Raw genomic sequence first — 9,231 nt, 5'->3', positions numbered from 1 at the left:
TGGTAGTTTCTACTTACCCTACTCCTAAGTACTGAAATGAAACATGAAACAAAAACAAACTAAACAGTACAAAATAAAGCCAAAACTAAAAATGGAACATCACTTTGAAAGTAATGAGAAAATCGGAGAATGAAATGCTTTTGGCTATCTCACTCACAATCCTCTTTACTTCTCAAGAATAGATCTTGCAAGTTCTTGACTTTTAGACTCTATCAAACATTAAACCCTGTGTCTAGTTGATTCACTGCTAAAGTGTACATGGAATACAGTGACAAATATTTGGAAACGAATGCTTTAAATACGCACTAGGTCACTCACCATCTAAGGATCATATCCCCGGTAGCGGTGCCAATGTCAGCGGGTCACCGCGACGGACGTCTACAGCATAGCTATCGGGCACTAACATAATGTCAATACTCAGGGAAGTGACTCTGATGGGGACGAAGACTCTTTGAGATAATCAATCTCAAGAAGTGAACCTTAACAAGCAAACAACCAACTCAACAAGCTAACCAACACTCAATGATCAGGGAAATCTGCCTATGTCCTTTCTCACAGCTCTAGGTCATCACGCCATTTTGACACTCGAACGGATTCAAAGTGTAACAAAACTTTAGGAGGAGGTCTAGGACACCTAGGGGCACTATCCTAGCAAGTCTGGTCGCAATCCAACAAGGTACAAAAATCACGATCCATCATGAAAATGGTCCTGAAAATTGTCTAGAAAGGTCGCCCTATGGTCTTGGAACACTCTACTATGGTCAAAACAAAAAGATAGTGATTTAAGCACTCAAATATGAAGATTAGGCTCACAGACGTGTAGTTGCAAAGAGAGAGGAACACAATGCAAGTTTCAGAATTAAAAACGGATTACCCAATCATTAGAAAAGTTGATTACAAGTTGGAGCAGCTTTGTAGCTTGAGCGTATGTACAATAGATCTCTTTTTTTCTTCTCTAAAGATAAGCCTTCTTTCACATTAACATTATTGACCTTTATACCTAGGGATTTCTCAATGGCCAATTGCCGACTCTCATGGACCTTTACAAATATCATTACAACATTACAACTCAAGGAATCGATTCACTACTCTAGAATCAGGATTTACACAGAGTATTACTACACTAGATTGAAGAACTAATAGAGTACAAATGTGGTGTCCGGCCAGGTGGACGCCCGTTTGGTTTGTCTCATAGCATAATGGTTAGATATAATTTTGGTATTTCCTTGTTCCCAAGCACTTATTGAACTTGTCAATTGTTAGTCTTACTTAGAACACTCATATGAACCATGTAGAACTTACATAGCTTGCAAAAAATGTGTTTTATGCAAAATTAAGAAAAAAAATGTGATTTTTTCCTAGGTATGGAATCTAGCCACCTTTTCTAGAGTGTGACCCCATGGGATTGATTTATACTGCAAATATAGGCTCTAATCCAAATTTGATGAAATTTGGGTAGAGGAGTTGGTTGTAATAGAGGTTTCTAAAATCTGCTCCAGGCTTATTGGATCTTCTGTACCATAAATGTGAAGTTTTTCACTTTTGCCCACATAAAAGTGATCTAGGGACTTGTGCCAACATGTGTATGCGGTTAGAAATTTTGATGGGTTCCTGGTTACATTTTGTGGGAGAAAATCACAAATTTTTTTCCAATTTCTCACACATGACCTCTAGTGCTATTCAAACGGAGTGTGCACATTCCCCATCGTGTATAGAGACCACTAATCCACTTGTAGCATAATTTTGACCTGTTGGACAAGAGGAAAGCCACTTTTAGACTCCCAACCAAGTGGAAAATTCAAGTAGATGAGGTTTAGACCTCCAATGACTACCACTTCTCTTGAGTAGGGTTTTCTCACTAAGAGTAACATGTGCGTAGAAAACCAAGCTGGTCTCATGTTGACAAAAGGAGAAAAAAAAGCGATTTACTCCTTGAAAGTCACATGTGATCTCTGCATTGGGTGAAACTTTGTTGGATTTTTCCACATGATGTTTTAAGACTGTTGATCGCTTTGCATTTTAATTTGAACTACCCACACAAGCTTTGAACCATTTTTAGGCTTCTCACATCGTGAAAAATTTGACCTATGGGAAGTGTGAACTTGTTTTTCATGTGAACTCTTCCATAAGATGGTTTTTCAATAGGATGAGCATGTATGAAGCCTCTATTATGCACTTTTATCCAAAGATGTAGAGGGAAGGAAAAAATTGCATTTTTTTTAATGCTTCACCTAAAAACAAACTCTTTTAAAGCATGCAAAAATCCAAACATGTTCATACACTTTGTTGAAGCATCTGAGGTGTCACTTTACTAGTTGGGTAGCCACACTTTGTCTTGGAGCATTTCTCCTCTGCAAGAAGTCTTTGACTCAAGATTCTAGTCATAAGCGATTGCCTAGCACAATGTACCATTGTCGACTTGGTGAGAATGGTCTTTAGAAGCCTTGTAAGAGGTTTCACCCCCTTCCGGCATCCCTTGACTAAATTATTTCAAAATGAATTTTGCTTAAGGTATAGAGGTGCTTTGCTGATAAAACCCTTTTAGGAAATTCCATTGCTGATCCACATCCACACAAGTGTATAGCCTTAGTGTCATGTAGTTACTAGCCAAGTTTGGTGCTTATCCAGTTAAAAGGGGGAAAAATGTGATTTTATGAAGTAGGGCCTTTTATTGGGGCCAAAATGAATTCTAAGGCTATAGGCATGCTAGTAGACCTAGAGGAAAATGCTCTATGAAGTTTAGTCATGACTGGGTGCTCCTTTTTACTGTTAGCAATGCTTTTGTGTTTTGTCAAGTCTAGGTTTCACCGGGTTTCTATCTACTAATTTGGACATGCACGGGCATCAAACATTAGTGTATTGAGTAGGGACTATACTTCTCATGTCCCAACGTCCAGGTTTGAAGCGTGCACATCGTATGACATGTGAGAATATCACTCCAAAATAGCTCTCTCTCTCTCTCTCTCTCACACACACACACACACACACGCACACACACACACACACACACACACATAGAGAAGAAATGAGACTCTAAGGGAAATTTAGTATATACATACCTTGGGCCCTCGAGTCATTTTTGGACGAGATTTGAATGTTATTTCTATCTCATGTGTAAGATGACCACCCAGTCAAAATACTCTAAAAATTAATATTATATGGCCAATATCCGTCCATTTTGCCAAATCAAGGCTTTTCAACCTAAAAAGGAACTCTTGCAACTATTTGAATTTGTTTATAACATGATCATTCTTGGCCCAACTTGACTTCTGAAATTTCCTGTCTTAGTGAAGAGCTCTCTCTAGATGCAACCAAATATGCTTGCACTCTGAAGGCCAATGGCCTAGTGCAACACATTCACAAGGTGGAGAGAATTCAAGATCAAATTGCTAGTCATGGGCTCTTAGGGAAACATGCTGTGCTTGGAAATGTTTGGGTCAACATGTATGCCAAATGTGGTTCCTTCACAAAAGTGCAATAAGATTTTGATGAGCTTTTTGTTCGGGATATCAAGTATTGGCAAGCGTTGGCTCCAACATATGCTTATCAACAAGGACAAGGTCATGAAGCTCTATCTGCTCAAGCCCTTCTCCAGATGCAATAATATATGATTGCACTTTAAAGGCATGTAGCCGTATGCACGTACTTGTTATGGATGAGAAGATCTACAGTCAAATGCTAGGTGTGGGCTATTAGAGAAATGTGCTGTGCGTGTTGGTGCTTTGTTCGATATGTATGCCAAATGTGGCATCCTAGTGAAGAGTTCTCCATGACCTTTGTGTCTAGGATGTCATCTCTTGGAGCATGAAGAGTTATTCATGACTTTTGTGTCTAGGAGGTCATCTCTTGGAGCACGAAGAGTTCTCTATGACCTTTGTGTCTAGGATGCCATCTCTTGGAGCACGTTGATTGCAAAGGACAACGTTAGGAATATTTCATCTATTTTCATTGGTGGATGCAGAGTAAGGACATCTCTTCGGATGGAATCAGCTATGCTTATCCCTTCAAGGCCTTTGGCATTGTCATGGATGAGAGAATTCACTATCAGATTTCTAATCGTGGGTTGTTAAGAAAAAAGTGTCACGCTTGCTGGTTTTTTGGAAATATGTATGCCAAATGTGCCACCCTCACAAAAGCACAAAGAGTTCTTGATGACCTTTCTGTACGGGATGTGGTCTCATGGATTTCCTTAGAGAACCATGTTATGCTCGGAAATGCTTTGGTCAACATGTCTGTCAAATGTGTCACCCTCATGAAAACTTGAAAAACTATTGATGATCTTTCTATTCAAGAGGTAGTTCTTTGGAATGCGTTGATTGTAGAATATGCTCAACAAGGACAAGTTCAAGAGGCTTTGTGCCTGAGCTACCTCTTTAGACTCCCTTGGATTTGTATTGTCTGCTACTACAACATGGAGAGGAAAAGCATGGTGAGAAATTGAGTTCTTCTTTTACAATCAGTCTAAAATCTTGTGTGCTCAGAAGAAGTCAGTTGGATACACACTGAGCTTTGCAGTAGTGAGTTTACTTCAAAAAGACACATATATAGGGACACAATGGATAGTGTATTCCAAATGTGGTGCCTTCACAAAAGAAAGGGATGTTTTTGAAGAGCTTTCTATTTGGGATGCCATTTATTTAAGCCCATTGATGTTACTAGTATATGCTCAATAGGGACAGGTCCACGAAGCTCTATGCTATTTGCATTAGATATGAAGTTAAGACCTTTCTCCATATACAATCACCTGTGCTTGCAACTTGAAAGCAGGTGGCCTTTCATCATAATTGAGAGAACTCACTATTAAGGTGCTAGTCTTGGCAACTCGTAGAGAAACATGTGCTTGTTGGTGCTTTGTTCATGTGTATGCTAAATATGGCACCTCATGAATGCACGAGATGACCTTTCTGTCCAAAACATTGCCTCTTGGAGCACGTCGATTGCAAAGGACAGTGTCGGGAAGTTTTGTGTTACTCTCATTGGATGCAAGGTGCATGTCTCTCTCCAAATGCAACAAGAATTTTCTTGCGCTTTGAAGCTACGGCTATGCCCTATTGCAAGACATTGACTTGGCAGAGAGAACTCACGATCAGATTGCTAATCAGGGGCTATTGGAGAAACATTTTATACTTGGGCAATGCTTTGGTGCACATCATACAAGAGCACAAAAATGTTGTCTTTCTGAGCGCTTTGATTCCAACAGATCCTCAAGAAGGATATGGACATGAAGCTTTATCAAATACAAAGTAAAGGCCATTTTCCATATGCAATCACCTATGTTTTCATGTTGAAGGCATGTGGCCTTTACTCAAGTCCTCATCATGGATGAGAAGATCCACAATCAGAAGTCTAGGTGTGGGCTGTTGGAGAAACATGCCATGCTTGCCAATGCTTTGTTCAATATGCCAAATGTGGTGCCGTAACAAAAGCATGAAGAGTTCTTTGTGACCTCTTTATCCTAAATGCACTAAAAGGTCACTTAAATTTTGGTACCAATGGCAGGCGTCGTTATATGTGTAGGTAAGTATGGAGGGAGATGCATTTTAAAAAAATTCATTTTTTAAAATTTTCGACGGCTATTCCGATGCCTATTTCAACGCCTCTTCCTATTCATTTTTTGACGTATGTACGAACGTCTATTCCAATGCCTGTACCGATGCCTATACCATCGAAGTCTGCCAATAACAAACCCGCGGGCTTTCCCTACGCATTTCTCTTCTTCTTGCGCCTTTTGTCTTGCTCTCTTCCTCCTCACCTCTTGCAAATCTAGTGCGAAACAAGTTGTCGGAGGTGTAAATCTTGCTCTTGAACTACTCCATAGCACTAAGGTGAGATTGTTTTCAAGTTTACTTGTAGGTTTAGGGTTTAGATTTTAACATGGTGTGTGTGTGTGTGTGCGTGCTTTTTTGCAGGTGCTCGAGGATGTTTACAACACCTTTTCTTGCTCAATAGGCCGCATGTGAGTGCTTGAACTTTGAATGCATATTAAATTTATTTAAATTAATTTGTATATTGATAAAAGAAAATTTCATGCTTTAAACTCTCAAGGCTTTAAAAGAAATTATGATTTGTGTTGTGAAATTTCGTTTTAAATTAGGATTTTATTTATTTTTGTTTTGGTTTATGAAAAAATCTTGTTTTGAAGAAATTTTGTTTTCAATTATGTCGTTTTTGAAATTATGCAATTTGATGAGGTTTAGGTTTTAGGTTTTGATTAGGTTTAGTTTATGTTATGTGTTAGGTTATGGTATATATAGGTTATATGTTAAGTTATAAGTTAGGTTATACGTTAAGTCATGTTAGGTTAGGTTAGCTTATAGGTTAGGTTCTAAGTTAGGTTTAAATTAAAGGTTAAATTAAGTTATAAGTTAGGTTATAAATTATAGGATATGTTAGCTAGATTATAGGTCAGGTTTAGGCAACAAGTTAGGTTATAGGTTGTATGTAAAAAGGTAGGTTAGGTTATATGTTAAGTTAACTCATGTTTAGATTATAGATGGACGTTGTGTTCGGGCAGTTAGAACTTATGTACTTTTATGTTAATCTATACACTTATTGGTGAAACATCCAAACACAACCATCTGCCAACACCTAGACCATAACCCTCTAACCCTATTAGCAGATTGAAATCGCCAAGCGCTACAGTACTAATTGGATTTGGAGCGACCAAATCAAAAGTTGCCAAACCTAAGCGGATTTACATACCCTACCATAACACTCTAAATAAAGTAATGTATTAGCGACCAAAAAAAATTTAGCTAATCTAAATCTGATAACCCTTAGCATACTAAATGGCTTAACGATACCCTAATATGTTTTAGAGCGCTTTACCTTAGCGGCTTTACATAGTGTGCCCTAATGCACCGTCCGAACACGGTGCGCCATCTATTAGCGGCCAAACCAAAATCCATAGAACCCTAAGTGTCTAGCCCTAAGCAAATTGAAATGGAAAAATGCTACACTAATCCAATTTGGAGTGGCCAAACCTAGGCAACTTTACATAGCGCACCCTAACACTCCAAAATACGGCCATCTATTAGCGGCTAAACCAACACTAGTCCTAAGACGTTAACCCTAGGTGGCTAGCCCTAAGCCGATGGAAATGGCTAATTGCTATTCTAATCCAATTTAGAGCAGCCTAACCCTAAGTGGCTTTATAGACCATACCATAAGTTCTAACTATACAAACATAACGTCCATCTATTAGCAGCCAAATGAAGATGACTTGTGTACTTCTAAAAACACAAACAGACTTCGGTTAGGTTAGGTTAGGTTAAGTTTTTAGGTTATAGGTTAGTTAGAGATAGCGACAAATAGTAGAAAAAACGCAAAAAGACTTCAAAGATGATTCGTGTAATTCCAAAAACGTAAACGGACTACGGTTAGGTTAGCCTATAGGTTAGGTTTAGGTTATAGGTTAGGTTAGGCTAAGTTAGGTTAGGTTTACGTTATAGGTTAGGTTTAGGTTATAGGTTAGGTTAGATATAGGTTAGGTTAGATCTAGCTATAAAAAGTTAAAAAAACACAAACGGACTTCGAAGATGACCCGTGTACTTCAAAAAATGCAAATGGAGGTTAGCCTATAGGTTAGGTTTAGGTTAAGGGTTATGTTAGGTTAGGTTAGGTTTAGGTTATAGGCTAGGTGATATTATAGGTTAGGTTAGAGCTAGCGGCAATGAATAGTAGAAAAAATGCAAACGGACTTTGAAGATGACATGTGTACTTCTAAACATGCAAAAGGACTTCAATTAGGTTAGGTTATTGGTTAGGTTTAGGTTATAGGTTAGTTTATGTAAGGTTAGGTTTAGATTATAAGTTAGGTTAGATTATAAGCTAGGTTAGAGCTAGCGACAAATAGTAGAAAAAATGCAAACGAACTTCAAGAATGATTTGTATACTTCATAAAACGTAAACAGTGAGACTTCGGTTAGGTTTTGTTATAGGTGAAGTTATAGGTTAGGTTTAATTTGGTTATAGGTTAGGTTAGGCGCACATAAACTTCAAAAACACTAATATATAGTCATTGACCCTATGATCCTAATCTCTGTGCACCTCTAGACCGAGGTGTGCGGGGATCGGACGTGAGATTGTTAGAGCTAGAGCTAGTAGCAAATAGTTGAATGTGAGATGGTTAGAGCTCGAGCTAGTAGCAAATAGTTGAATGTGAGATGGTTAGAGCTCGAGCCAGCAGCAAATCGGACTTCAAAAGGGCACACAGACTTCAAGAACCTTAATATATAGTCATTGACCAATAAAGATGAGATTATTACCCTGTGGTCCTAATCTCCGTGCACCTCTAGACCGAGGTGTGCGGGGATCGGGCCTGGCTAGAGAATGTGAGTTGTTAGAGCTAACAGCAAATAGTTGAAAAAATGCAATCGAACTTCGAAAGTGCACACAAACTTCAAGAAAATTAATATATAGCCATTGAAAAATAAAGACGAGATTATTACCCTGTGGTGTTAGGGCAAGCTTCGTCCAAGAAAGTAGGAGCAGTGCCAGGGATGAGGACACAGAGACTAGCTAGATTGAATACTTTGGCTACATCCAAGACATCTTGAAGAATAGCTTTAGAAAGTTTGGTATGTTTATCTTTAATGTCAAGTGGTTCAAAGTTATTACCGCTGGCCCTAATGCATCTATGCGTAAAGACAAGAGTGGATTGATTCAAGTGAACTCTAGGCAGGTGTGGACAGATGTGCGGGATATATTCGTACTTCCACAGCATTGAACAAGTTGTGTTCATACACGATCCACTATGGATAAAAAATGATGACAATGATCTGTCTAAACCTTGCTGGCTCTATGTCATTCAAGTTGCTCCATGTAGCAAGCAAGTGTGTGAAGGATTGGACGTTGAGGTCAAAGAGGTGATTCATGAACAAAGTGCAAGACCGACGAAAACTGTAAGTTTAGATTTTGAGGTGGATGCCAGTAGTGAGAAATTGTCTGAACCTAGAGATGAGGTGTCAAATGCTGAAGCTATTGCGGAGAGCAATGAAGAAGTAGAGTTCGATGATGAAGATGCAAAAGTATAGATTGAGATAGACATATTTGGTGCATCAGATCTCATAAAGGATGAGAGATTAACTAATTATTTTTGCTAGGAACTCTTTTGTAAAACTTTTTTTTTATAGTCTACAATACACTTTAGATACGTTCATTTGTGTTACAGCTTCATTGATTTGTTATTTGTATTGGTTAAGCATTTCTTCTGTAAACTGACGTATTTTG

Source organism: Adiantum capillus-veneris, chromosome 15, assembly GCF_014529385.1.
Source record: "Adiantum capillus-veneris isolate H3 chromosome 15, ASM1452938v2, whole genome shotgun sequence".
Taxonomy (NCBI): Eukaryota; Viridiplantae; Streptophyta; class Polypodiopsida; order Polypodiales; family Pteridaceae; genus Adiantum; species Adiantum capillus-veneris.
Note: the sequence above shows the minus strand (reverse complement) of the source record.